This window comes from Eptatretus burgeri, unplaced genomic scaffold (assembly GCF_056783735.1).
Source record: "Eptatretus burgeri isolate ZD-2024b unplaced genomic scaffold, Ebu_testis_v1 Ebu_testis_scaffold_3184, whole genome shotgun sequence".
NCBI classification, from domain to species: Eukaryota; Metazoa; Chordata; class Myxini; order Myxiniformes; family Myxinidae; genus Eptatretus; species Eptatretus burgeri.
In genome coordinates this window covers 42,501-69,526 of record NW_028225134.1, presented here as the reverse complement: position 1 = coordinate 69,526, position 27,026 = coordinate 42,501, and the positions used below count along the sequence as shown (strand labels likewise).

At 41.9% G+C, this 27,026-nt stretch overlaps 1 protein-coding gene, 1 long non-coding RNA gene and 1 pseudogene across 2 annotated transcripts in view; 2 read left to right on the top strand and 1 right to left on the bottom strand.

The window, feature by feature from the left end:
- LOC147006367 (immunoglobulin superfamily member 11-like) overlaps positions 1-18,515 on the bottom strand; it is a 98,161-nt gene extending 79,646 nt beyond the window's left edge. Inside the window, exon 1 of the mRNA XM_085869008.1 lies at positions 18,401-18,515. The gene's annotated coding sequence lies outside the window, so the exon portion shown is untranslated. The remainder of the gene's footprint in view (positions 1-18,400) is intronic.
- Positions 1-21,387, top strand: part of LOC147006366 (uncharacterized) — a 113,195-nt gene extending 91,808 nt beyond the window's left edge. The window contains exon 6 of the long non-coding RNA XR_015054894.1: positions 21,208-21,387. This is a non-coding gene — a long non-coding RNA (uncharacterized LOC147006366). The remainder of the gene's footprint in view (positions 1-21,207) is intronic.
- A 5,186-nt stretch (positions 21,388-26,573) lies between these two features.
- LOC147006365 (5S ribosomal RNA) lies at positions 26,574-26,692 on the top strand (annotated as a pseudogene).
- Positions 26,693-27,026: the final 334 nt, after the last annotated feature.

Sequence of the window (27,026 nt, the reverse complement as noted above, 5' to 3'; positions counted from 1 at the left end):
GAGATTGTGTGGTAAATGGAGAGATTGTGTGGTTTTAGTGAGAGGTTGTGTGGTTATAAAGGTTGTGTGGTAAATGGAGAGATTGTGTGTTTTTATTGAGAGGTTGTGTGGTTATAAAGGTTGTGTGGTAAATGGAGAGATTGTGTGGTTTTAGTGAGAGGTTGTGTGGTTATAAAGGTTGTGTGGAAAATGGAGAGATTGTGTGGTTTTAGTGAGAGGTTGTGTGGTTATAAAGGTTGTGTGGTAAATGGAGAGATTGTGTGTTTTTATTGAGAGGTTGTGTGGTTATAAAGGTTGTGTGGTAAATGGAGAGATTGTGAGGTAAATGGAGAGATTGTGTGGTTTTAGTGAGAGGTTGTGTGGTTATAAAGGTTGTGTGGTAAATGGAGAGATTGTGTGTTTTTCGTGAGTGGTTGTGTGGTTATAAAGGTTGTGTGGAAAATGGAGAGATTGTGTGGTTTTAGTGAGAGGTTGTTTGGTTTTAGTGAGAGGTTGTGTGGTCAATGGAGAGGTTGTGTGGTTATAAAGGTTGTGTGGTAAATGGAGAGATTGTGTGGTTTTAGTGAGAGGTTGTGTGGTTTAAAGGTTGTGTGGTAAATGGAGAGATTGTGTGGTTTTAGTGAGAGGTTGTGTGGTTATAAAGGTTGTGTGGTAAATGGAGAGATTGTGTGGTTTTAGTGAGAGGTTGTGTGGTTTAAAGGTTGTGTGGTAAATGGAGAGATTGTGTGGTTTTAGTGAGAGATTGTGTGGTTATAAAGGTTGTGTGGTAAATGGAGAGATTGTGAGGTAAATGGAGAGATTGTGTGGTTTTAGTGAGAGGATGTGTGGTTATAAAGGTTGTGTGGTAAATGGAGAGATTGTGTGGTTTTTCGTGAGAGGTTGTGTGGTTATAAAGGTTGTGTGGAAAATGGAGAGATTGTGTGGTTTTAGTGAGAGGTTGTTTGGTTTTAGTGAGAGGTTGTGTGGTCAATGCAGAGGTTGTGAGGTACTAAAGGATTTATGGGAAGTGGAGAGATTGTATGGTTTTAGTGAGAGGTTGTGTGGTTATAAAGGTTGTGTGGTAACTGGAGAGATTGATTGGTTATATTGAGAGGTTGTGTCGTTATAAAGGTTGTGAGGTAAATGGAGAGATTGTGTGGTAAATGGAGAGATTGTGTGGTTTTAGTGAGAGGTTGTGTGGTTCTAAAGGTTGTGTGGTAAATGGAGAGATTGTGTGTTTTTAGTGAGAGGTTGTGTGGTTATAAAGGCTGTGTGGTAAATGGAGAGATTGTGTGGTTTTAGTGAGAGGTTGTGTGGTAAATGGAGAGATTGTGTGGTTTTAGTGAGAGGTTGTGTGGTAAATGGAGAGATTGTGTGGTTTTAGTGAGAGGTTGTGTGGTTATAAAGGTTGTGTGGTAAATGGAGAGATTGTGTGGTTTTAGTGAGAGGTTGTGTGGTTATAAAGGTTGTGTGGTAAATGGAGAGATTGTGTGGTTTTAGTGAGAGGTTGTGTGGTTATAAACGTTGTGTGGTAAATGGAGAGGTTGTGTGGTTATAAAGGCTGTGTGGTAAATGGAGAGATTGTGTGGTTTTAGTGAGAGGTTGTGTGGTAAATGGAGAGATTGTGTGGTTTTAGTGAGAGGTTGTGTGGTTATAAAGGGTGTGTGGTAAATGGAGAGATTGTGTGGTTTTAGTGAGAGGTTGTGTGGTTATAAAGGTTGTGTGGTAAATGAGATTGTGCGGTAAATGGAGAGACTGTGTGGTTTTAGTGAGAGGTTGTGTGGTTATAAAGGTTGTGTGGTAAATGGAGAGATTGTGTGGTAAATGGAGAGATTGTGTGGTTTTAGTGAGAGGTTGTGTGGTTCTAAGGGTTGTGCGGTAAATGGAGAGATTGTGTGGTTTTAGTGAGAGGTTGTGTGGTTCTAAAGGTTGTGTGGTAAATGGAGAGATTGTGGTTTTAGTGATAGGTTGTGTGGTAAATGGAGAGATTGTGTGGTTTTAGTGAGAGGTTGTGTGGTTCTAAAGGTTGTGTGGTAAATGGAGAGATTGTGGTTTTAGTGATAGGTTGTGTGGTTATAAAGATTGTGTGGTAAATGGAGAGAATGTGTGGTTTTAGTGAGAGGTTGTGTGGTTATAAAGATTGTGAGGTAAATGGAGAGATTGTGTGGTTTTAGTGAGAGGTTGTGTGGTTATAAAGATTGTGTGGTAAATGGAGAGATTGTGTGGTTTTAGTGAGAGGTTGTGTGGTTATAAAGGTTGTGTGGAAAATGGAGAGATTGTGTGGTTTTCGTGAGAGGTTGTGTGGTAAATAGAGAGATTGTGTGGTTTTCGTGAGAGGTTGTGTGGTAAATGGAGAGATTGTGTGGTTTTAGTGAGAGGTTGTGTGGTTATAAAGGGTGTGTGGTAAATGGAGAGATTGTGTGGTTTTAGTGAGAGGTTGTGTGGCTATAAAGGTTGTGTGGTAAATGGAGAGATTGTGTGGTTTTATTGAGAGGTTGTGTGGTTTAAAGGTTGTGTGGTAAATGGAGAGATTGTGTGGTAAATGGAGAGATTGTGTGGTTTTAGTGAGAGGTTTTGTGGTTATAAAGGTTGTGTGGTAAATGGAGAGATTGTGTGGTTTTAGTGAGAGGATGTGTGGTTATAAAGATTGTGTGGTAAATGGAGAGATTGTGTGGTTTTAGTGAGAGGTTGTGTGGTTATAAAGGTTGTGTGGTAAATGGAGAGATTGTGTGGTTTTAGTGAGAGGTTGTGTGGTTTAAAGGTTGTGTGGTAAATGGAGAGATTGTGTGGTTTTAGTGAGAGATTGTGTGGTTATAAAGGTTGTGTGGTAAATGGAGAGATTGTGAGGTAAATGGAGAGATTGTGTGGTTTTAGTGAGAGGTTGTGTGGTTATAAAGATTGTGAGGTAAATGGAGAGATTGTGTGGTTTTAGTGAGAGGTGGTTTGGATTTAGTGACAGGTTCTGTGGTCAATGGAGAGGTTGTGTGGTTATAAAGGTTGTGTGGTAAATGGAGAGATTGTGTGTATTTAGTGAGAGGTTGTGTGGTTATAAAGGTTGTGTGGTAAATGGAGAGATTGTGTGGTTTTAGTGAGAGGTTGTGTGGTTATAAAGGCTGTGTGGTAAATGGAGAGATTGTGTGGTTTTAGTGAGAGATTGTGTGGTTATAAAGGTTGTGTGGTAAATGGAGAGATTGTGTGTTTTTATTGAGAGGTTGTGTGGTTATAAAGGTTGTGTGGTAAATGGAGAGATTGTGAGGTAAATGGAGAGATTGTGTGGTTTTAGTGAGAGACTGTGTGGTTATAAAGGCGGTGTGGTAAATGGAGAGATTGGGTGGTGTGAGTGAGAGATTGTGTGGTTATAAAAGTTGTGTGGAAAATGGAGAGATTGTGTGGTTTTAGTGAGAGGTTGTTTGGTTTTAGTGAGAGGTTGTTTGGTTTTAGTGAGAGGTTGTGTGGTCAATGGAGAGGTTGTGTGGTGAAAAGGTTGTGTGGGAAATGGAGAGATTGTGTGGTTTTAGTGAGAGGTTGTGTGGTTATAAAGGTTGTGTGGAAAATGGAGAGATTGTGTGGTTTTAGTGAGAGGTTGTGTGGTTTAAAGGTTGTGTGGTAAATGGAGAGATTGTGTGGTTTTAGTGAGAGGTTGTGTGGTTATAAAGGTTGTGTGGTAAATGGAGAGATTGTGTGTTTTTCTTGAGAGGTTGTGTGGTTATAAAGGTTGTGTGGTAAATGGAGAGATTGTGAGGTAAATGGAGAGATTGTGTGGTTTTAGTGAGAGGTTGTGTGGTTATAAAGGTTGTGTGGTAAATGGAGAGATTGTGTGTTTTTATTGAGTGGTTGTGTGGTTATAAAGGTTGTGTGGAAAATGGAGAGATTGTGTGGTTTTAGTGAGAGGTTGTTTGGTTTTAGTGAGAGGTTGTGTGGTCAATGGAGAGGTTGTGTGGTTGTAAAGGTTGTGTGGGAAATGGAGAGATTGTGTGGTTTTAGTGAGAGGTTGTGTGGTTCTAAAGGTTGTGTGGTAAATGGAGAGATTGTGTGGTTTTAGTGAGAGGTTGTGTGGTTATAAAGGTTGTGTGGTAAATGGAGAGATTGTGTGGTAAATGGAGAGATTGTGTGGTTTTAGTGAGAGTTTGTGTGGTTCTAAAGGTTGTGTGGTAAATGGAGAGATTGTGTGTTTTTATTGAGAGGTTGTGTGGTTATAAAGGTTGTGTGGTAAATGGAGAGATTGTGTGGTTTTAGTGAGAGGTTGTGTGGTAAATGGAGAGATTGTGTGGTTTTAGTGAGAGGTTGTGTGGTAAATGGAGAGATTGTGTGGTTTTAGTGAGAGATTGTGTGGTTATAAAGGTTGTGTGGTAAATGGAGAGATTATGTGGTTTTAGTGAGAGGTTGTGTGGTTATAAAGGTTGTGTGGTAAATGGAGAGATTGTGTGGTTTTAGTGAGAGGTTGTGTGGTTATAAACGTTGTGTGGTAAATGGAGAGGTTGTGTGGTTATAAAGGTTGTGTGGTAAATGGAGAGATTGTGTGGTTTTAGTGAGAGGTTGTGTGGTAAATGGAGAGATTGTGTGGTTTTAGTGAGAGGTTGTGTGGTTTAAAGGTTGTGTGGTAAATGGAGAGATTGTGTGGTTTTAGTGAGAGGTTGTGTGGTTATAAAGGTTGTGTGGTAAATGAGATTGTGCGGTAAATGGAGAGATTGTGTGGTTTTAGTGAGAGGTTGTGTGGTTATAAAGGTTGTGTGGTAAATGGAGAGATTGAGTGATAAATGGAGAGATTGTGTGGTTTTAGTGAGAGGTTGTGTGGTTATAAAGGTTGTGAGGTAAATGGAGAGATTGTGTGTTTTTAGTGAGAGGTTGTGTGGTTACACAGGGTCTGTGGTAAACGCAGAGAGTGTGTGGCTCTAGTGAGAGGTCGCGTGGTTATAAAAGTTCTCTGGTAAATGGAGAGATTGTGTGGTTTTAGTGAGAGGTTGTGTGGTTATAAAGGTTGTGTGGTAAATGGAGAGATTGTGGTTTTAGTGAGAGGTTGTGTGGTTATAAAGATTGTGAGGTAAATGGAGAGATTGTGTGTTTTTAGTGAGAGGTTGTGTGGTTATAAAGGGTGTGTGGTAAATGGAGAGATTGTGTGGTTTTAGTGAGAGGTTGTGTGGTTCTAAAGGTTGTGTGGTAAATGGAGAGATTGTGTGTTTTTAGTGAGAGGTTGTGTGGTTATAAAGGTTGTGTGGAAAATGGAGAGATTGTGTGGTTTTAGTGAGAGGTTGTGTGGTAAATAGAGAGATTGTGTGGTTTTCGTGAGAGGTTGTGTGGTAAATGGAGAGATTGTGTGGTTTTAGTGAGAGGTTGTGTGGTTTAAAGGTTGTGTGGTAAATGGAGAGATTGTGTGGTTTTAGTGAGAGGTTGTGTGGTTTAAAGGTTGTGTGGTAAATGGAGAGATTGTGTGGTTTTATTGAGAGGTTGTGTGGTTTAAAGGTTGTGTGGTAAATGGAGAGATTGTGTGGTAAAAGCAGAGATTGTGTGGTTTTAGTGAGAGGTTGTGTGGTTATAAAGGTTGTGTGGTAAATGGAGAGATTGTGTGTATTTAGTGAGAGGTTGTGTGGTAAATGGAGAGATTGTGTGGTTTTAGTGAGATTGTGTGGTTATAAAGGTTGTGTGGTAAATGGAGAGATTGTGTGGTTTTAGTGAGAGGTTGTGTGGTTATAAAGGTTGTGTGGTAAATGGAGAGATTGTGTGTTTTTATTGAGAGGTTGTGTGGTTATAAAGGTTGTGTGGTAAATGGAGAGATTGTGAGGTAAATGGAGAGATTGTGTGGTTTTAGTGAGAGGTTGTGTGGTTATAAAGGTTGTGTGGTAAATGGAGAGACTGTGTGGTTTTAGTGAGAGGTTGTTTGATTTTAGTGAGAGGTTGTGTGGTCAATGGAGAGGTTGTGTGGTTATAAAGGTTGTGTGGTAAATGGAGAGATTGTGTGTATTTTGTGAGAGGTCGTGTGGTTATAAAGGTTGTGTGGTAAATGGAGAGATTGTGTGGTTTTAGTGAGAGGTTGTGTGGTTATAAAGGTTGTGTGGTAAATGGAGAGATTGTGTGGTTTTAGTGAGAGGTTGTGTGGTTATAAAGGTTGTGTGGTAAATGGAGAGATTGTGTGGTTTTTAGTGAGAGGTTGTGTGGTTATAAAGGTTGTGTCGTAAATGAACAGATTGTGAGGTAAATGGAGAGATTGTGTGGTTTTAGTGAGAGGTTGTGTGGTTATAAAGGTTGTGTGGAAAATGGAGAGATTGTGTTGTTTTAGTGAGAGGTTGTGTGGTTATAAAGGTTGTGTGGAAAATGGAGAGATTGTGTTGTTTTAGTGAGAGGTTGTGTGGTTTTAGTGAGAGGTTGTGTGGTTTAAAGGTTGTGTGGTTTAAAGGTTGTGTGGTAAATGGAGAGATTGTGTGGTTTTAGTGAGAGGTTGTGTGGTTCTAAAGGTTGTGTGGTAAATGGAGAGATTGTGTGGTTTTTATTGAGAGGTTGTGTGGTTATAAAGGTTGTGTGGTAAATGGAGAGATTGTGAGGTAAATGGAGAGATTGTGTGGTTTTAGTGAGAGGTTGTGTGGTTCCAAAGGTTGTGTGGTAAATGGAGAGATTGTGTGTTTTTAGTGAGAGGTTGTGTGGTTATAAAGGTTGTGTGGTAAATGGAGAGTTTGTGTGGTTTTAGTGAGAGGTTGTGTGGTAAATGGAGAGATTGTGTGGTTTTAGTGAGAGGTTGTGTGGTAAATGGAGAGATTGTGTGGTTTTAGTGAGAGGTTGTGTGGTTCTAAAGGTTGTGTGGTAAATGGAGAGATTGTGTGTTTTTAGTGAGAGGTTGTGTGGTTATAAAGGTTGTGTGGTAAATGGAGAGATTGTGTGGTATTAGTGAGAGGTTGTGTGGTTATAAAGGTTGTGTGGTAAATGGAGAGATTGTGTGGTTATAAAGGTTGTGTGGTAAATGGAGAGATTGTGTGGTTTTAGTGAGAGGTTGTGTGGTAAATGGAGAGATTGTGTGGTTTTAGTGAGAGGTTGTGTGGTTTAAAGGTTGTGTGGTAAATGGAGAGATTGTGTGGTTTTAGTGAGAGGTTGTGTGGCTATAAAGGTTGTGTGGTGAATGAGATTGTGCGGTAAGTGGAGAGATTGTGTGCTTTTGGGGATGGGTTGTGTGGTTATAAAGGTGGTGTGGTAGATGGAGAGATTGTGTAGTAAATGGAGAGATTGTGTGGTTTTCGTGAGAGGTTGTGTGGTTATAAAGGTTGTGTGGTAAATGGAGAGATTGTGTGGTTTTAGTGAGAGGTTGTGTGGTTATAAAGGTTGTGTGGTAAATGAGGAGATTGTGCGGTAAATGGAGAGATTGTGTGGTTTTAGTGAGAGGTTGTGTGGTTATAAAGGTTGTGTGGTAAATGGAGAGATTGTATGGTTTTAGTGAGAGGTTGTGTGGTTCTAAAGGTTGTGTGGTAAATGGAGAGATTGTGTGGTTTTAGTGAGAGGTTGTGTGGTTCTAAAGGTTGTGTGGTAAATGGAGAGATTGTGTGGTTTTAGTGAGAGGTTGTGTGGTTCTAAAGGTTGTGTGGTAAATGGAGAGATTGTGGTTTTAGTGAGAGGTTGTGTGGTCAATGGAGAGGTTGTGTGGTTATAAAGGTTGTGTGGTAAATGGAGAGATTGTAAGGTAAATGGAGAGATTGTGTGGTTTTAGTGAGAGATTGTGTGGTTATAAGGGTGGTGTGGTAAATGGAGAGACGGTGTGGTTTAAGAGAGAGGTTGTGTGGTTCTAAAGGTTGTGTGGTAAATGGAGAGATTGTGTGTATTTAGTGAGAGGTTGTGTGGTTATAAAGGTTGTGTGGTAAATGGAGAGATTGTGTGGTTTTAGTGAGAGGTTGTGTGGTAAATGGAGAGATTGTGTGGTTTTAGTGAGAGGTTGTGTGGTAAATGGAGAGATTTTGTGGTTTTAGTGAGAGGTTGTGTGGTTATAAAGGTTGTGTGGTAAATGGAGAGATTGTGTGGTTTTAGTGAGAGGTTGTGTGGTTCTAAAGGTTGTGTGGTAAATGGAGACATTGTGTGGTAAATGGAGAGATTGTGTGGTTTTAGTGAGAGGTTGTGTGGTTATAAAGGCTGTGTGGTAAATGGAGAGATTGTGTGGTTTTAGTGAGAGATTGTGTGGTTATAAAGGCTGTGTGGTAAATGGAGAGATTGTGTGGTTTTAGTGAGAGGTTGTGTGGTTATAAAGGCTGTGTGGTAAATGGAGAGATTGTGTGTTTTTAGTGAGAGGTTGTGTGGTTATAAAGGTTGTGTGGTAAATGGAGAGATTGTGTGGTTTTAGTGAGAGGTTGTGTGGTAAATGGAGAGATTGTGTGGTTTTAGTGAGAGGTTGTGTGGTAAATGGAGAGATTGTGTGGTTTTAGTGAGAGGTTGTGTGGTAAATGGAGAGATTGTGTGGTTTTAGTGAGAGGTTGTGTGGAAAATGGAGAGATTGTGTGGTTTTAGTGAGAGGTTGTGTGGTTATAAAGGTTGTGTGGTAAATGGAGAGATTGTGTGTATTTAGTGAGAGGTTGTGTGGTTATAAAGGTTGTGTGGTAAATGGAGAGATTGTGTGGTTTTAGTGAGAGGTTGTGTGGTAAATGGAGAGATTGTGTGGTTTTAGTGAGAGGTTGTGTGGTAAATGGAGAGATTGTGTGGTTTTAGTGAGAGGTTGTGTGGTAAATGGAGAGATTGTGTGGTTTTAGTGAGAGGTTGTGTGGTAAATGGAGAGATTGTGTGTATTTAGTGAGAGGTTGTGTGGTTATAAACGTTGTGTGGTAAATGGAGAGGTTGTGTGGTTATAAAGGTTGTGTGGTAAATGGAGAGATTGTGTGGTTTTAGTGAGAGGTTGTGTGGTAAATGGAGAGATTGTGTGGTTTTAGTGAGAGGTTGTGTGGTAAACTGGAGAGATTGTGTGGTTTTAGTGAGAGGTTGTGTGGTTCTAAAGGTTGTGTGGTAAATGGAGAGATTGTGTGGTAAATGGAGAGATTGTGTGGTTTTAGTGAGAGGTTGTGTGGTTATAAAGGTTGTGTGGTAAATGGAGAGATTGTGTGGTTTTAGTGAGAGGTTGGGGGGTTATAAAGGTTGTGAGCTAAATGAGATTGTGCGGTAAATGGAGAGATTGTGTGGTTTTAGCGAGAGGTTGTGTGGTTATAAAGGTTGTGTGGTAAATGGAGAGATTGTGTGGTAAATGGAGAGATTGTATGGTTTTAGTGAGAGGTTGTGTGGTTATAAAGGTTGTGTGGTAAATGGAGAGATTGTGTGGTTTTAGTGAGAGGTTGTGTGGTTATAAAGGTTGTGTGGTAAATGAGGAGATTGTGCGGTAAATGGAGAGATTGTGTGGTTTTAGTGAGAGGTTGTGTGGTTATAAAGGTTGTGTGGTAAATGGAGAGATTGTGTGGTAAATGGAGAGATTGTGTGGTTTTAGTGAGAGGTTGTGTGGTTCTAAAGGTTGTGTGGTAAATGGAGAGATTGTGGTTTTAGTGATAGGTTGTGTGGTTATAAAGATTGTGTGGTAAATGGAGAGAATGTGTGGTAAATGGAGAGATTGTGTGGTTTTAGTGAGAGGTTGTGTGGTTCTAAAGGTTGTGTGGTTATAAAGATTGTGTGGTAAATGGAGAGAATGTGTGGTAAATGGAGAGATTGTGTGGTTTTAGTGAGAGGTTGTGTGGTTATAAAGGTTGTGTGGTAAATGGAGAGATTGTGTGGTAAATGGAGAGATTGTGTGGTTTTAGTGAGAGGTTGTGTGGTTCTAAAGGTTGTGTGGTAAATGGAGAGATTGTGGTTTTAGTGATAGGTTGTGTGGTTATAAAGATTGTGTGGTAAATGGAGAGAATGTGTGGTAAATGGAGAGATTGTGTGGTTTTAGTGAGAGGTTGTGTGGTTATAAAGGTTGTGTGGTAAATGGAGAGATTGTGTGGTAAATGGAGAGATTGTGTGGTTTTAGTGATAGGTTGTGTGGTTATAAAGATTGTGTGGTAAATGGAGAGATTGTGTGGTTTTAGTGAGAGGTTGTGTGGTTCTAAAGGTTGTGTGGTAAATGGAGAGATTGTGGTTTTAGTGATAGGTTGTGTGGTTATAAAGATTGTGTGGTAAATGGAGAGATTGTGTGGTTTTAGTGAGAGGTTGTGTGGTTATAAAGGTTGTGTGGTTAATGGAGAGATTGTGTGGTTTTTAGTGAGAGGTTGTGTGGTTATAAAGGTTGTGTGGAAAATGGAGAGATTGTGTGGTTTTCGTGAGAGATTGTGTGGTAAATGGAGAGATTGTGTGGTTTTAGTGAGAGGTTATGTGGTAAATGGAGAGATTGTGTGGTTTTAGTGAGAGGTTATGTGGTAAATGGAGAGATTGTGTGGTTTTAGTGAGAGATTGTGTAGTTTTAGTGAGAGATTGTGTGGTTTTAGTGAGAGGTTGTGTGGTTATAAAGGTTGTGTGGTAAATGGAGAGATTGTGTGTTTTTAGTGAGAGGTTGTGTGGTTATAAAGGTTGTGTGGTAAATGGAGAGATTGTGTGGTTTTAGTGAGAGGTTGTGTGGTTATAAAGGCTGTGTGGTAAATGGAGAGATTGTGTGGTATTAGTGAGAGGATGTGTGGTTTTTAAGGTTGTGTGGTAAATGTAGAGATTGTGTGTTTTTAGTGAGAGGTTGTGTGGTTATAAAGGTTGTGTGGTAAATGGAGAGATTGTGTGTTTTTAGTGAGAGGTTGTGTGGTTATAAAGGTTGTGTGGTAAATGGAGAGATTGTGTGGTATTAGTGAGAGGTTGTGTGGTTATAAAGGTTGTGTGGTAAATGGAGAGATTGTGTGTTTTTGTGAGAGGTTGTGTGGTTATAAAGGTTGTGTGGTAAATGGAGAGATTGTGTGGTTTTAGTGAGAGGTTGTGTGGTTATAAAGGGTGTGTGGTAAATGGAGAGATTGTGTGTTTTTAGTGAGAGGTTGTGTGGTTATAAAGGTTGTGTGGTAAATGGAGAGATTGTGTGTTTTTAGTGAGAGGTTGTGTGGTTATAAAGGTTGTGTGGTAAATGGAGAGATTGTGTGGTTTTAGTGAGAGGTTGTGTGGTACTAAAGGTTGTGTGGTAAATGGAGAGATTGTGTGTATTTAGTGAGAGGTTGTGTGGTTATAAAGGTTGTGTGGTAAATGGAGAGGTTGTGTGGTTATAAAGGTTGTGTGGTAAATGGAGAGATTGTGTGGTTTTAGTGAGAGGTTGTGTGGTAAATGGAGAGATTGTGTGGTTTTAGTGAGAGGTTGTGTGGTAAATGGAGAGATTGTATGGTTTTAGTGAGAGGTTGTGTGGTTATAAAGGTTGTGTGGAAAATGGAGAGATTGTGAGGTAAATGGAGAGATTGTGTGGTTTTAGTGAGAGGTTGTGTGGTTCTAAAGGTTGTGTGGTAAATGGAGAGATTGTGTGGTTTTACTGCGAGGTTGTGTGGTTATAAAGGTTGTGTGGTAAATGGAGAGATTGTGTGGTAAATGGAGAGATTGTATGGTTTTAAGAGGTTGTGTGGTAAATGGAGAGATTGTGTGGTTTTAGTGAGAGGTTGTGTGGTTATAAAGGTTGTGTGGTAAATGAGGAGATTGTGCGGTAAATGGAGAGATTGTGTGGTTTTAGTGAGAGGTTGTGTGGTTATAAAGGTTGTGTGGTAAATGGAGAGATTGTGTGGTAAATGGAGAGATTGTGTGGTTTTAGTGAGAGGTTGTGTGGTTATAAAGGTTGTGTGGTAAATGGAGAGATTGTGTGGTTTTAGTGAGAGGTTGTGTGGTTCTAAAGGTTGTGTGGTAAATGGAGAGATTGTGTGTTTTTAGTGAGAGGTTGTGTGGTTCTAAAGGCTGTGTGGAAAATGGAGAGATTGTGTGGTTTTAGTGAGAGGTTGTTTGGTTTTAGTGAGAGGTTGTGTGGTCAATGGAGAGGTTGTGTGGTTATAAAGGTTGTGTGGTAAATGGAGAGATTGTGTGGTTTTAGTGAGAGGTTGTGTGGTTCTAAAGGTTGTGTGGTAAATGGAGAGATTGTGTGTTTTTAGTGAGAGGTTGTGTGGTTATAAAGGTTGTGTGGTAAATGGAGAGATTGTGTGGTTTTAGTGAGAGGTTGTGTGGTTATAAAGGTTGTGTGGTAAATGAGGAGATTGTGCGGTAAATGGAGAGATTGTGTGGTTTTAGTGAGAGGTTGTGTGGTTATAAAGGTTGTGTGGTAAATGGAGAGATTGTGTGGTAAATGGAGAGATTGTGTGGTTTTAGTGAGAGGTTGTGTGGTTCTAAAGGTTGTGTGGTAAATGGAGAGATTGTGGTTTTAGTGATAGGTTGTGTGGTTATAAAGATTGTGTGGTAAATGGAGAGAATGTGTGGTAAATGGAGAGATTGTATGGTTTTAGTGAGAGGTTGTGTGGTTCTAAAGGTTGTGTGGTAAATGGAGAGATTGAGTGGTAAATGGAGAGAATGTGTGGTAAATGGAGAGATTGTGTGGTTTAGTGAGAGGTTGTGTGGTTATAAAGGTTGTGTGGTAAATGGAGAGATTGTGTGGTTTTAGTGAGAGGTTGTGTGGTTCTAAAGGTTGTGTGGTAAATGGAGAGATTGTGGTTTTAGTGATAGGTTGTGTGGTTATAAAGATTGTGTGGTAAATGGAGAGAATGTGTGGTAAATGGAGAGATTGTGTGGTTTTAGTGAGAGGTTGTGTGGTTATAAAGGTTGTGTGGAAAATGGAGAGATTGTGTGGTAAATGGAGAGATTGTGTGTTTTTAGTGAGAGGTTGTGTGGTTATAAAGATTGTGTGGTAAATGGAGATTGTGTGGTTTTAGTGAGAGGTTGTGTGGTTATAAAGATTGTGAGGTAAATGGAGAGATTGTGTGGTTTTAGTGAGAGGTTGTGTGGTTATAAAGATTGTGTGGTAAATGGAGAGATTGTGTGGTTTTAGTGAGAGGTTGTGTGGTTATAAAGGTTGTGTGGTAAATGGAGAGATTGTGTGTTTTTCGTGAGTGGTTGTGTGGTTATAAAGGTTGTGTGGAAAATGGAGAGATTGTGTGGTTTTAGTGAGAGGTTATGTGGTAAATGGAGAGATTGTGTGGTTTTAGTGAGAGGTTGTGTGGTAAACTGGAGAGATTGTGTGGTTTTAGTGAGAGATTGTGTTGTGTGGTTTTAGTGAGAGGTTGTGTGGTTATAAAGGTTGTGTGGAAAATGGAGAGATTGTGTGGTTTTCGTGAGAGGTTGTGTGGTTATAAAGGTTGTGTGGTAAATGGAGAGATTGTGTGTTTTTAGTGAGAGGTTGTGTGGTTATAAAGGTTGTGTGGTAAATGGAGAGATTGTGTGGTTTTAGTGAGAGGTTGTGTGGTTATAAAGGTTGTGTGGAAAATGGAGAGATTGTGTGGTTTTAGTGAGAGGTTGTGTGGTTATAAAGGTTGTGTGGTAAATGGAGAGATTGTGTGGTTTTAGTGAGAGGTTGTGTGGTTATAAAGGGTGTGTGGTAAATGGAGAGATTGTGTGTTTTTAGTGAGAGGTTGTGTGGTTCTAAAGGTTGTGTGGAAAATGGAGAGATTGTGTGGTTTTCGTGAGAGATTGTGTGGTAAATGGAGAGATTGTGTGGTTTTAGTGAGAGGTTGTGTGGTAAATGGAGAGATTGTGTGGTTTTAGTGAGAGGTTGTGTGGTAAATGGAGAGATTGTGTGGTTTTAGTGAGAGATTGTGTGGTTATAAAGGTTGTGTGGTAAATGGAGAGATTGTGTGGTTTTAGTGAGAGGTTGTGTGGTTATAAAGGTTGTGTGGTAAATGGAGAGATTGTGTGTTTTTAGTGAGAGGTTGTGTGGTTATAAAGGTTGTGTGGTAAATGGAGAGATTGTGTGGTTTTAGTGAGAAGTTGTGTGGTTATAAAGGGTGTGTGGTAAATGGAGAGACTGTGTGGTTTTAGTGAGAGGTTGTGTGGTTATAAAGGTTGTGTGGTAAATGGAGAGATTGTGTGGTTTTAGTGAGAGGTTGTGTGGTTATAAAGGTTGTGTGGTAAATGGAGAGATTGTGTGTTTTTAGTGAGAGGTTGTGTGGTTATAAAGGTTGTGTGGTAAATGGAGAGATTGTGTGGTTTTAGTGAGAGGTTGTGTGGTTATAAAGGTTGTGTGGTAAATGGAGAGATTGTGTGTTTTTAGTGAGAGGTTGTGTGGTTATAAAGGTTGTGTGGTAAATGGAGAGATTGTGTGGTTTTAGTGAGAGGTTGTGTGGTTATAAAGGTTGTGTGGTAAATGGAGAGATTGTGTGGTTTTAGTGAGAGGTTGTGTGGTACTAAAGGTTGTGTGGTAAATGGAGAGATTGTGTGTTTTTAGTGAGAGGTTGTGTGGTTATAAAGGTTGTGTGGTAAATGGAGAGATTGTGTGTTTTTAGTGAGAGGTTGTGTGGTTATAAAGGTTGTGTGGTAAATGGAGAGATTGTGTGGTTTTAGTGAGAGGTTGTGTGGTACTAAAGGTTGTGTGGTAAATAGAGAGATTGTGTGGTTTTCGTGAAAGATTGTGTGGTTATAAAGGTTGTGTGGTAAATGGAGAGGTTGTGTGGTTATAAAGGTTGTGTGGTAAATGGAGAGATTGTGTGGTTTTAGTGAGAGGTTGTGTGGTAAATGGAGAGATTGTGTGGTTTTAGTGAGAGGTTGTGTGGTAAACTGGAGAGATTGTGTGGTTTTAGTGAGAGGTTGTGTGGTTCTAAAGGTTGTGTGGAAAATGGAGAGATTGTGTGTTTTCAGTGAGAGGTTGTGTGGTTTAAAGGTTGTGTGGTAAATGGAGAGATTGTGTGGTTTTAGTGAGAGGTTGTGTGGTTATAAAGGTTGTGTGGTAAATGGAGAGATTGTGTGGTAAATGGAGAGATTGTGTGGTTTTAGTGAGAGGTTGTGTGGTTTAATGGTTGTGTGGTTTTAGTGAGAGGTTGTGTGGCTATAAAGGTTGTGTGGTAAATGAGGAGATTGTGCGGTAAATGGAGAGATTGTGTGGTTTTAGTGAGAGGTTGTGTGGTTATAAAGGTTGTGTGGTAAATGGAGAGATTGTGTGGTTTTAGTGAGAGGTTGTGTGGTTATAAAGGTTGTGTGGTAAATGGAGAGATTGTGTGGTTTTAGTGAGAGGTTGTGTGGTTATAAAGGTTGTGTGGTAAATGGAGAGATTGTGTGTTTTTTGTGAGAGGTTGTGTGGTTATAAAGGCTGTGTGGAAAATGGAGAGATTGTGTGGTTTTAGTGAGAGGTTGTTTGGTTTTAGTGAGAGGTTGTGTGGTCAATGGAGAGGTTGTGTGGTTATAAAGGTTGTGTGGTAAATGGAGAGATTGTGTGGTTTTAGTGAGAGATTGTGTGGTGATAAAGGTTGTGTGGTAAATGGAGAGATTGTGTGTTTTTAGTGAGAGGTTGTGTGGTTATAAAGGTTGTGTGGTAAATGGAGAGATTGTGTGGTTTTAGTGAGAGATTGTGTGGTTATAAAGGTTGTGTGGTAAATGAGGAGATTGTGCGGTAAATGGAGAGATTGTGTGGTTTTAGTGAGAGGTTGTGTGGTTATAAAGGTTGTGTGGTAAATGGAGAGATTGTGAGGTAAATGGAGAGATTGTGTGGTTTTAGTGAGAGGTTGTGTGGTTATAAACGTTGTGTGGTAAATGGAGAGATTGTGTGGTTTTATGGAGAGGTTGTGTGGTTATAAAGATTGTGTGGCAAATGGAGAGAATGTGTGGTAAATGGAGAGATTGTGTGGTTTTAGTGAGAGGTTGTGTGGTTATAAAGGTTGTGTGGTAAATGGAGAGATTGTGTGGTAAATGGAGAGATTGTGTGGTTTTAGTGAGAGGTTGTGTGGTTATAAAGATTGTGTGGTAAATGGAGAGATTGTGCGGTAAATGGAGAGATTGTGTGGTTTTAGTGAGAGGTTGTGTGGTTATAAAGGTTGTGTGGTAAATGGAGATTGTGGTTTTAGTGATAGGTTGTGTGGTTATAAAGATTGTGTGGTAAATGGAGAGAATGTGTGGTTTTAGTGAGAGGTTGTGTGGTTATAAAGGGTGTGTGGTAAATGGAGAGATTGTGTGGTTTTAGTGAGAGGTTGTGTGGTTCTAAAGGTTGTGTGGTAAATGGAGAGATTGTGTGTTTTTAGTGAGAGGTTGTGTGGTTATAAAGGCTGTGTGGTAAATGGAGAGATTGTGTGGTTTTAGTGAGAGGTTGTGTGGTACTAAAGGTTGTGTGGTAAATGGAGAGATTGTGTGTTTTTAGTGAGAGGTTGTGTGGTTATAAAGGTTGTGTGGTAAATGGAGAGATTGTGTGGTTTTAGTGAGAGGTTGTGTGGTTATAAAGATTGTGTGGCAAATGGAGAGATTGTGTGGGTGTCGTGAGAGGTTGTGTGGTTATAAAGGTTGTGCGGAGAATGGAGAGATTGTGTGTTTCGTGAGCGGTTGTGTGGTTATAAAGGTTGTGTGGTAAATGGAGAGATTGTGAGGTAAATGGAGAGATTGTGTGGTTTTAGTGAGAGGTTGTGTGGTTATAAAGGTTGTGTGGTAAATGGAGAGATTGTGTGTTTTTATTGAGAGGTTGTGTGGTTATAAAGGTTGTGTGGTAAATGGAGAGATTGTGTGGTTTTAGTGAGAGGTTGTGTGGTTATAAAGGTTGTGTGGTAAATGGAGAGATTGTGTGTTTTTAGTGAGAGGTTGTGTGGTAAATGGAGAGATTGTGTGTATTTATTGAGAGGTTGTGTGGTTATAAAGGTTGTGTGGTAAATGGAGAGATTGTGAGGTAAATGGAGAGATTGTGTGGTTTTAGTGAGAGGTTGTGTGGTTATAAAGGTTGTGTGGTAAATGGAGAGATTGTGAGGTAAATGGAGAGATTGTGTGTTTTTCGTGAGTGGTTGTGTGGTTATAGTGAGAGGTTGTGTGGAAAATGGAGAGATTGTGTGGTTTTAGTGAGAGATTGTGTGGTTTTAGTGAGAGATTGTGTGGTTTTAGTGAGAGATTGTGTGGTTTTAGTGAGAGATTGTGTGGTTTTAGTGAGAGGTTGTGTGGTAAACTGGAGAGATTGTGTGGTTTTAGTGAGAGATTGTGTGGTTTTAGTGAGAGATTGTGTGGTTTTAGTGAGAGATTGTGTGGTTTTAGTGAGAGGTTGTGTGGAAAATGGAGAGATTGTGTGGTTTTAGTGAGAGGTTGTTTGGTTTTAGTGAGAGGTTGTGTGGTCAATGGAGAGGTTGTGTGGTTATAAAGGTTGTGTGGGAAATGGAGAGATTGTGTGGTTTTAGTGAGAGGTTGTGTGGTTATAAAGGTTGTGTGGTAAATGGAGAGATTGTGTGGTTTTAGTGAGAGGTTGTGTGGTTATAAAGGTTGTGTGGTAAATGGAGAGATTGTGTGGTTTTAGTGAGAGGTTGTGTGGTTATAAAGATTGTGTGGTAAATGGAGAGAATGTGTGGTATTAGTGAGAGGTTGTGTGGTAAATGGAGAGATTGTGTTTTTCGTGAGTGGTTGTGTGGTTATAAAGGTTGTGTGGAAAATGGAGAGATTGTGTGGTTTTAGTGAGAGGTTGTGTGGTTATTTTGAGAGGTTGTGTGGTCAATGGAGAGGTTGTGTGGTTATAAAGGTTGTGTGGAAAATGGAGATTGTGTGGTTTTAGTGAGAGATTGTGCGTTTTTCGTGAGTGGTTGTGTGGTTATAAAGGTTGTGTGGAAAATGGAGAGATTGTGTGGTTTTAGTGAGAGGTTGTGTGCTTTTTGTGAGTGGTTGTGTGGTTATAAAGGTTGTGTGGAAAATGGAGAGATTGTGTGGTTTTAGTGAGAGGTTGTGTGGTTATAAAGGTTGTGAGGTAAATGGAGAGATTGTGCGGTAAATGGAGAGGTTGTGTGGTAAATGGAGAGATTGTGTGGTTTTCGTGAGAGGTTGTGTGGTTTAAAGGTTGTGAGGTCAATGGAGAGATTGTGTGGTTTTATTGAGAGGTTGTGTTGTGAATAGAGTGGTTGTGTGGTTATAATGGTTGTGTGGTAAATGGAGAGGTTGTATGGTCATTATGAGAGGTTGTGTGGTATCAGTGAGGTTGTGTGGTGATACAAACGTGGTGGTTAACGTTCATGGTATCTTCGTTGTGAACGATTCCCTGTGGATTGTTGATCCTCACCCAAGGTAACCTGAGAGCCGTTTAACCTCCTCACCCAAGGTAACCTGAGAGCCGGTTAACCTCCTCACCCAAGGTAACCTGAGAGCCGGTTAACCTCCTCACCCAAGGTAACCTGAGAGCCGGTTAACCTCCTCACCCAAGGTAACCTGAGAGCCGGTTAACCTCCTCACCCAAGGTAACCTGAGAGCCGGTTAACCTCCTCACCACACTGACTTAGTGTGGCTCGGTCAGAGTGAATATCCATGGGAATCGAACCCACACTTGTGGTGGAGAACGAAACGAGTGTTTCACCACTCGAACGAACAAATAACGACCCTGTGGGTCACGTGATCACGGGACTTGTACCTGCCGACGTTCCTTGGGTCGATGTCCTTCCAGGTCATCATTGGGTCACAACCGGCGGAGTCTGTTCTCCCAGTCGGACAGTTCGGATCGTCGCTTTGCCTGCGACAGGCTGTTCGGGTTAGGGTTAGGGTTAGCCTAACCCTAACAAATCCTCACTTCAGACGGAGTCCGGACCGGCTTCCGTGTCCGTTGAGCTTCCATGATGATCACCCGGTTACCTGGTTCCGACGCAGGTCATTCGTTCAGCTCCATCTCCACTCTTCACCCCTCTCCATCTCCTTTACACCTCGACACAAAGAAGCTTCACCTGAGGAAGCGGTCAAGAGGGTGACGAGTTCAAATAGGCGGGAAGATAAACCCTTAATCCCTCATCTCACAAAATGGCGGGAGCGCCGTAAAACAGGAAGGGGCGCCGTAAAACAGTACAGTAGTCGTAAAGCAAAAGGCGTGAACAAGCACGAGCTCACATCGCTGAGGTAACATGTCAGCGTGCGGACATAACAGACCGTGCCGGCATTATTACCGACAAACCGTACGTTGAAAGCTCATACAGACATGCACTTCGAAAAAAAAATAATATTTTAACCTCCTTATCATGAATGTTGTCACCGTTAAACACTGTGCGGTGTATAAACACAATTTGGTTTCATGAAATATTGCTTCATAGAATGCATGACGGGATTTTTTATACACTTTTTACGTTCCTTCTCATGTGGAAGTAAATTGTCGGTTTAAAAACAAGGAAGGAAATGTTAAATAAAGAGTCGATGAACTTTGTAAGCAAAGTAACCCGGAAGTGATTGTTTCCGTCACGTGATTAAAAGCGAGTTTCCGGTTTCACTGTTTCTCGATCACGACACGTTTTCCCAGGTCGGTTTTACCAAGAATCCATCCGTCTGTGACACGTTGTGTGTGTTGGTTTCGTCCATCGTGACCGCGGTTTTGTTTAAAATAAAATGTCATTTCCTCTTTACCTTCTACATTACAATTAGGATTTCAAATGAGAACAGAGTTGTGCTACAAGCCTCGATTTTTTTTTTCGCTCACCTGGGCTTCAGTCAGGTGAGCTTAAGGACCCGCGGTCCTATTTTTATTTCTACAAGATTAGGACTCTCTTAATGTGTCTTCTTTAAGAGAAGGAGATGGAAGAAGAGAACGGAATAAATAGTGGGGGAGGGGAGAGGATGGTTGATGCCTTGAATGGGAGGAATAATGAGCAGGTAATGGAACAGTGGAATAATGGAATAGCACGGACATTTTCCAGCGCAGCCTGTAGCATTCCACCCACATGGACAGCGACAGCCCCACAGTCTTGAGCCCCGATGGTGTCCACATGCGGTCGTGGCCAAACATAACGGCACCCTTGCACTTTTTTTCAAATAATTCTCAATTTTCTCCAAAAATAAGTTTAAATTGACAAAAGTATTTTGTGTCCACAATTCTTGATGTCACTGCTAATTTACAGAACCTTTTTTTTTTTCTTTTTTTAATTCAGAACTTAATAAAACCTTTTAAATCGTAAATCCTCGCGTAGAATCCCCTTTCATTGAGTTGGCGATGGATGGTGCGAGCTCAAACTGCTGTACCTTGCATCTGAAGATCAGCTTGAATCTGTTTGGCAGTTCATCGAGGTGCTTTCTCCACCATTCGAAACAATCCGTCGCTGCAATCTTCGATCAAGTTTTATCTTGCGGCCACGTCCAGGGAGGTTGGCCACAGTGTCATGGGCTTAAACTTCCTGATAACATTGTGTACGGTGGACACAGGAACATCAAGATCTCTGGAGATGGACTTGTAGCCTTGAGGTTGTCCATGCTTGGATAAAATCTTGTGTCTGACCTCCTCAGACAATTCTCTGGTTTTCTTTCTTTTCTCCGTGCTCATTGCGGGACACACAGTGACACAAAACAGCAGAATGACTCCTTTTCTCCACTCAAACTGGTTAAATGAGTGATTTTTATATTGCAGACACCTGCACCTCACCACAGGTGAGTTCAATTCCAAAGCGAAGGAGAATCACCTGCTTGAAATCTAATTATTTCCAACAACTTCTAAAAGGTGCCAATAACATTGTCCGGTACATTTTCGGATTTGTGTGTAGAAAAAGCTCAGATTTAGGAATTTTTTCAGCGTTTTTTTTTGTTTTCTTCCACTGCAAACCAAAGAAATACATTTGTGGATCCCAAAATATATTTTTTAATTTCAACAATTTTTTTTGAAAGAAATGGTGTTTTATTTGAAAAAAAAGTACAAGGGTGTCAATATTTTTTGGCCACGACTGTTTGGGCATGTCTTTTGCAATTCTCTTGTCGCAGCACTGACCCCACAATTGCGCTCGTGGGCTTCGCCGATTGGCTGTAAACGAAAGAAGAAAGGCCATTTCAGGACAGATTGAAATGGAAATTACATCACACTTATTCTGACATGCACAATGAAATAACTATTCTAACGTATGCCCCATTTTACCCCCGAGACCCCATCCATAACAATATTAAAGCATGCCATGTCACCCTCATTATCCACCAATTATCCTGTGTTATTCCTCAATGGACCCACACTCCTCTAAAATGTTAACCCTTTCATTCTCTTATACGTAAAGAATGTCTTACCTTGATGTTGAATATTCTTGGCTACGTCCTTTTCATATTCCCTTTTGTCTTGCCGAGTTATTTTTGCTCCTCTACTTATGTGTCGTACTATCTTCCACGTGTTGCCATGATATCAACACTTGGTGTTGTGCGGTATGAACACTTCAAAAATATGTTATTTACCTTTTTACACCTGTTTTCTTGTCACTGTTGTTTTAGTGTGTGCTGTTGAAGTATGTCATGGATCCCAACTCCTCCACCGACGGAGAAGCCCATTGTACCATTTGCGGAGAGTTGGTGTTACACACAGGTATGGATGTGAGTTCACCTGTGTGACTGATCTTTTTTTTTCACCTGCATATTTATGCGACTCTGAGAATAAATATGATTTCTGTTGTTTATGTTCGTTGATTTATCAATTGCTGGCCTCATTTTTGGCTCACCTGGAACATAGGTCGAGGGAGCTTATGGATTGACGCGTCATCCGTCCGTCAGTCCATCCATTCGTAAACACTTGCAACTTCTTTTGAAATTGCTGATGGGATTCTGACTAAATTTGGCTGAAATGATATTAGTGTTTGGAAATGAAGTTTGTTCACGGCATTAAAACGATCGTGCTCGAAGGGGGTCTTCCAGTGGTCTCAGGGGGCTTCAGGTTTGACCCCACAAAATAGGTATTGTTTTTTATTTTGATGAAGTTTGACCACAACTTTCATCACTCTTGATGTACCAAATGTTGTTCATGCCATTACAAAAAATAGGGATCTATGGGGGATGGATGGGGGGAGGGGGGGTGCCCCCCCCCCCGAACCTGTATTTTCTTTCTTCTCGGAAACTATACACACAATTCCGATGAAAGTTGACCACAACCTTCATAACCTGTGATGTCCTAAAGTTTTGAAACAGCAAAGCCTAAACTTTGGTAGCCTTTCATGGTTGCTTTATGCAGCTTCTTTGGCTGGAAGAGCGTGGGAGTCGTCAATTTATTTTGATCTGAGATTGATAATCTGAGCCACCAGGTTTTCATTGATTAGGAGAGAGCTAATTGGTTATTCCCTCCATTCACAGGTGAGAGATGTGGGTGGGTCATTGTTTTTCATAATATATAGCTTCTGTCGGGAAGAGACGGGTGAAGTTCTGCAAAGTTTTATTATTTTTTTTTTTTGTATACCTTGGTCGAGGCTCGTATGAGAGCTAACACACAACTCACAGCAAGGAGGCATGAGACAAGAGGGGCGGGAGTGGAAGGGACAAAACAGTGGGGAACAGACACATTAGGTGAACTGTGGAAGGGAGAGGGATGGGGATGGGACGGGGAACATGGCGAAGAGAAGATGGACATTTCAGGGACTTTCAGGAAGGAAAGTAGGAGAAATGAAGGAAGTGGGCTTGGGTGGATTATCGGGGGTAGAAAAGATCGAGGATTTGGATGGGGGAAGATAAGAGGTGGTGGTGAACAGCTGCTTTGAAAGCCTGGAGGGAAGAATGGGAAAGAATAGAGTGAGGAAGTTTACTCCAAAGGCGGGAAAAAAGAGGAATGAAAGAGTGAAGATGAGCAGTGATTCGTGATTTTGGTAGTTTTACCAGAAGGGGGTTGTTGGCGGACCTTGAGCGCCCTGTGGAAATGTGGTGGGGACAAATCGCAGAGAGAGAGCAGGGGGGGCAAGGCTGGAGAGGAGTCGGTAGAAGACAGAAAGACCACCGACCAACCTGCGGTGATTGAGTGAGAGGCCCAAAGACTCAGCTTCATTGCGGGAGATGCCGATGATCTTAAATGCCCTGGTTTCGACAGCGTGAAGCCGAGAAAGGTGGGAGGAAGGAGCACCAGCCCAGAGGGGAGTTGCAGTACTCCATCAGGCTACGGACAAAAGCTTTGTAAGTGGTCAGGAGCTCAAGAGGGCCGAGGAAGGACTTAGCACGACGGAGGATTCCCAGTCGGCGACTGGCTTTTGAGGCGAGGTTGGAAATGTGACTTTCCCAGGAAAGGTCATGGCAGATAGTGAGACCGAGAAGCTTGAAAGAAAAGACTTCTTCCAGAGGATTGTTGAGAAAGTGGATGGGGGGGTTTTGTAAACGGTCCTTTCGAAGAGACATAGTGAGAGTGTGAGATTTGTCTGGATTGAAAGACATGTTCCACGTGTTGGACCAGTTTGTGATTTTATCCAGATCTGCAGTGAGCGAAGAAGCTGCTGCTTGCCGGTCTGAGGGATGACAGATGGTACGGCAGAGGGTGGAGTCGTCGGCAAAGAGAAATAGAGGATTTTCCAGAGAGTCCGAGAGATCATTGATGAAAACCAGAAAAAGAACAGGGCCCAGAACGCTACCTTGAGGAACTCCAGCCTGCACAGGAAGAGGGGATGAAAGAACTCCATTTAGGGCCACACGTTGACTGCGACAGGAGAGGAAGTCTGCGAGCCATGAGTGGAGATGGCCTTGAATACCATGGGAAGAGAGTTTGGTGAGTAGGGCAGGGTGCCAGACTGTGTCAAAAGCACGTGATATGTCCAGGGATACGGCTCGGATTTCCTGTCTGGCATTGAGGACCTCCATCCATTGATGGGAGAGCAGAAGCAGCATATCCAGGGTAGAGTGACCTGGTCTGAAACCAAATTGATGATTGGAAATCAAGCCATTGGAGAAGAGGAAGGATTTCATATCTGAAGCGATGATGGATTCCATCACCTTGCTGATGATTGGGAGAAGGCTGATTGGTCTGTAGTTACAGGGATCTGTTTTTGCACCTTTTTATGCAGGGCAGTGATGTTAGCAGATTTCCAAGCAGATGGCAGATGTCCTTGGGCAAATGAGAGGGTGAATAGAACAGAGAGAGGGTGAGCAAGAGCAGAAGAGCAGGCTTTGAGGACACGTGGGCTGATGCCGTCTGGACCGGTTCAAAGTTCATCATTCTCTGCCGAGGCTGATGATGATGTGAAGTGGTGGGTGTGCTCAACATTTTTGCAACACCTTCTCGTGCTGAAGTTATATTTACTTTTGTTTCTTCATAAGTCAGAGGGTGAGTCAAATGACGTCACTTTTCATTCCAGTGACTCACACGTGACGTACATACCTGTCTCCTTCCAGAAATATCGTTTGGCAACCCTGCATTGTTGGCTAATTGGGCGATAACCTGTGGTTGCTTGGTGGCAACTCGAAATCGGTAACCAAGACGTGTAAATGTTGAGAACAACGAGTTGCTATCTGTTTTCTTTGGGTGGAATATATGGAATGGAATTACACTTTGCACAATGGGTGTGTAGTATGGGGCATCACAACTGGACCGAAGGAAGAAATGTGCACGGATGGATGGAAAAGCTTGCAGAAGGCGAAGTGTGCGAACAGCGTCCTGGGAGACCGCATTTCCCAGGAGACCTGGGAGACAAGGGAGCTAAGCCCTTGCAATTCAGAACCAGTCCAGCTTGAATGAAGGGGATGACGTCCCATCTCGTATTGTGACTGGAGACAAATAATGTGTGTTCCAATACCCGTCTCGACACATCTCGAGCATTCGATACAGTCTCGCATCCTGCTTTGCTTGCCAAGCTCTCTGCCTGTGGCATTCAAGGCCACCTTCCTTCTTGGATTTCTGAATTCCTCCATTCACAGAGTCAGTATGTTGTGAACAATGGAATTCTCTCTTCCGCTCTCTCAGTGGAGATTAGAGTTCCCAAAGCATCTCTGCTGGGCCCAGTCTTGTTCCTCATCTCTTCAAATGACCCATCCAATGCTCTGGAAAACCCTCTCTTCCTTTTTCCAGCCGACTCCACATTGAGTCTCACGCTACCCCATTCCCACTGGAATTGATTCGATTCTGGTCTGAGCGATGAACATATCCTTCAATGCTGGAAAATCTGGAGCCATTCCAAAAAAAATCAGACCATGTTCAGCTCCACAAATTGCGAACGAGATTCGCAGGTGTCATCCTGGTCTCCTGTCCCGAGGTATGCTCCGACAACAGGACAATCCCAGACCTCCCGCCGCATGCGTGACAGCAGGCATCATCATCAAACTTCAGTGGGAGGTCATCGAAAACCCGCCGTACAGGGCAGACCTTGCCCGATCTGCGGACTACGTGTTTGAGCTCTCGAAGGAGGCCCCACATGGCAAGCACTGAACTTCACGCTGTGACGCATTATGTTTTTGGGGTGTACGTCCGTGCGTTCGTCCACCCGTGATCATTGTTTGTCGTCACGATAATTTGTGAACCACTGAAGGGATTTTTAACAAACTTGGTGCAAGGGTGTGTTGTGGTGCAAAGATGAACTGATTAGATTTTGGGTTCAAAGGGTCAAAGGTCACATGACATTCAGCGAAAGGGAGCAGATTTTCGTAACTGTGATAACTTGTGAACCTCTGAAGGGATTTTGATGAAACTTGATGGAAGTAAGTGGTTTGATGCAAAGGTCAACTCATAAGATTTTTGGGTCAAAGGTCATGTCACCTTTCACTGAAGGTAGCAGATTTTAGTTACCATGATAACTTGTTAACTGCGAAAGAGATTTTGACCAAACTTCTCCTAACTATAGACTATAACACACGTACGAACGGATTAAATTTTGGGTTGTAAAGGTCAAAGACCGAAGTCCAAGCGCCCGTTATTTGAAAATATGTGACTGCAATAACTTATGAACCACTCAAGAGATAATAATGGGATGTTTCCTTCAAATGAACATTTGACGTAGGAGGAGGCTTGGAGGCCCATCAAAGGCTGCCCTATTATTACCAACCTGTGGTTGTTTGGCCATGTTCTATCCTTATAAATGCTGAACGTCAAGCAAGGAAGTGTTTTAATGTCTTTGGTGCGACTCAGCTGGGTTACAAACCACCATCCTCCCAGGCTTGGAGTGCTTGCTCCAACAATTACACCACCGAGTCTGGTTTTCCAACGTACTTGAAAAACGCACAGATTATAATACAAAGATGAACTGCTTCAATTTTAGATTGAACAGATCAAAGGTCATGTGCCCTCTCTCTCTCCCGCTCCCCACCCCCCCACCTCTTTCTGTCTCTCTCTCTCTCTCTCTCTCTCTCTCTCTCTCTCTCTCTCTCTCTCTCTCTCTCTCTCTCTCTCTCTCTCTCTCTCTCTCCCCCCCCGGTTCCACATCTTCGAGGAATTGTCAAGTTTAAGTTGTGAGTGTGAAGTCACTTGGGTTCATCACGTGCTTGGCGTGGATCGGGTAAATTCTCGCACGAGGTTTGTTTCATCTCTGAAACTGGAAGGGTACTCGGTGGAGCGCATATGTCCGCCACGTAATGCCTGATCCACGCGAACATATCGGGCCAAATTCGTTTTTGAAATATCATGGCCTGCAGAACTGCATCGTTTTGACCCGATCTCAATCGAGTGAAGAATCACTTTCAAAATTTAATAATTCTCTCATCCAGACCCGGATTCGGATCTTCACCAAAATCGAATCAATTCGTCCTTGCGACATACCCAACGTGTCCACCAAGTTTCATCTGAACCCGAAAACAACTTTCTGATATATCGTGCTTTGCATCGTTTTTGGACTGATCTCTCAATGGAGTTCCACTTGAAAAGTATAATTAATCAATCCCTCAAGAGGATTCTAAGAGAATTATCTGTTGCCTACGACCATACCATCCTGAATACGCCCGATCTCGTCTGATCTCAGAAGCTAAACAGGTTCGGGCCTGGTCAGTACCTGGATGGGCAACTGCCTGGGAACACCGGGTGTTGTAGGCTTTTTTTTCTCCTGCACTTGGAGTCTTGTTTCAGCGCTGTTTTCGCGAACGCAGTGAGCTTCAAACTTAACGCGTGCACATGAGAGAAAGGAAACAACAACAACAACAACAACAACAACAACAACAACAACGCAATACCCCTGACGATTTCGAATCCATGTCGTTGGCTATGACCCTTTTGCTTCCGGTTGTTTTTAAACGCTGTGCGGTGTATAAACACGATTGGGGTTTATTTCTATCTTGTGAATATTTCTTAACGCGTGCACATGAGAGAATAGGAAACAACAACACCAATAACACACTACCATGGCAATTTGGAATCTGTGCCGTTAGTA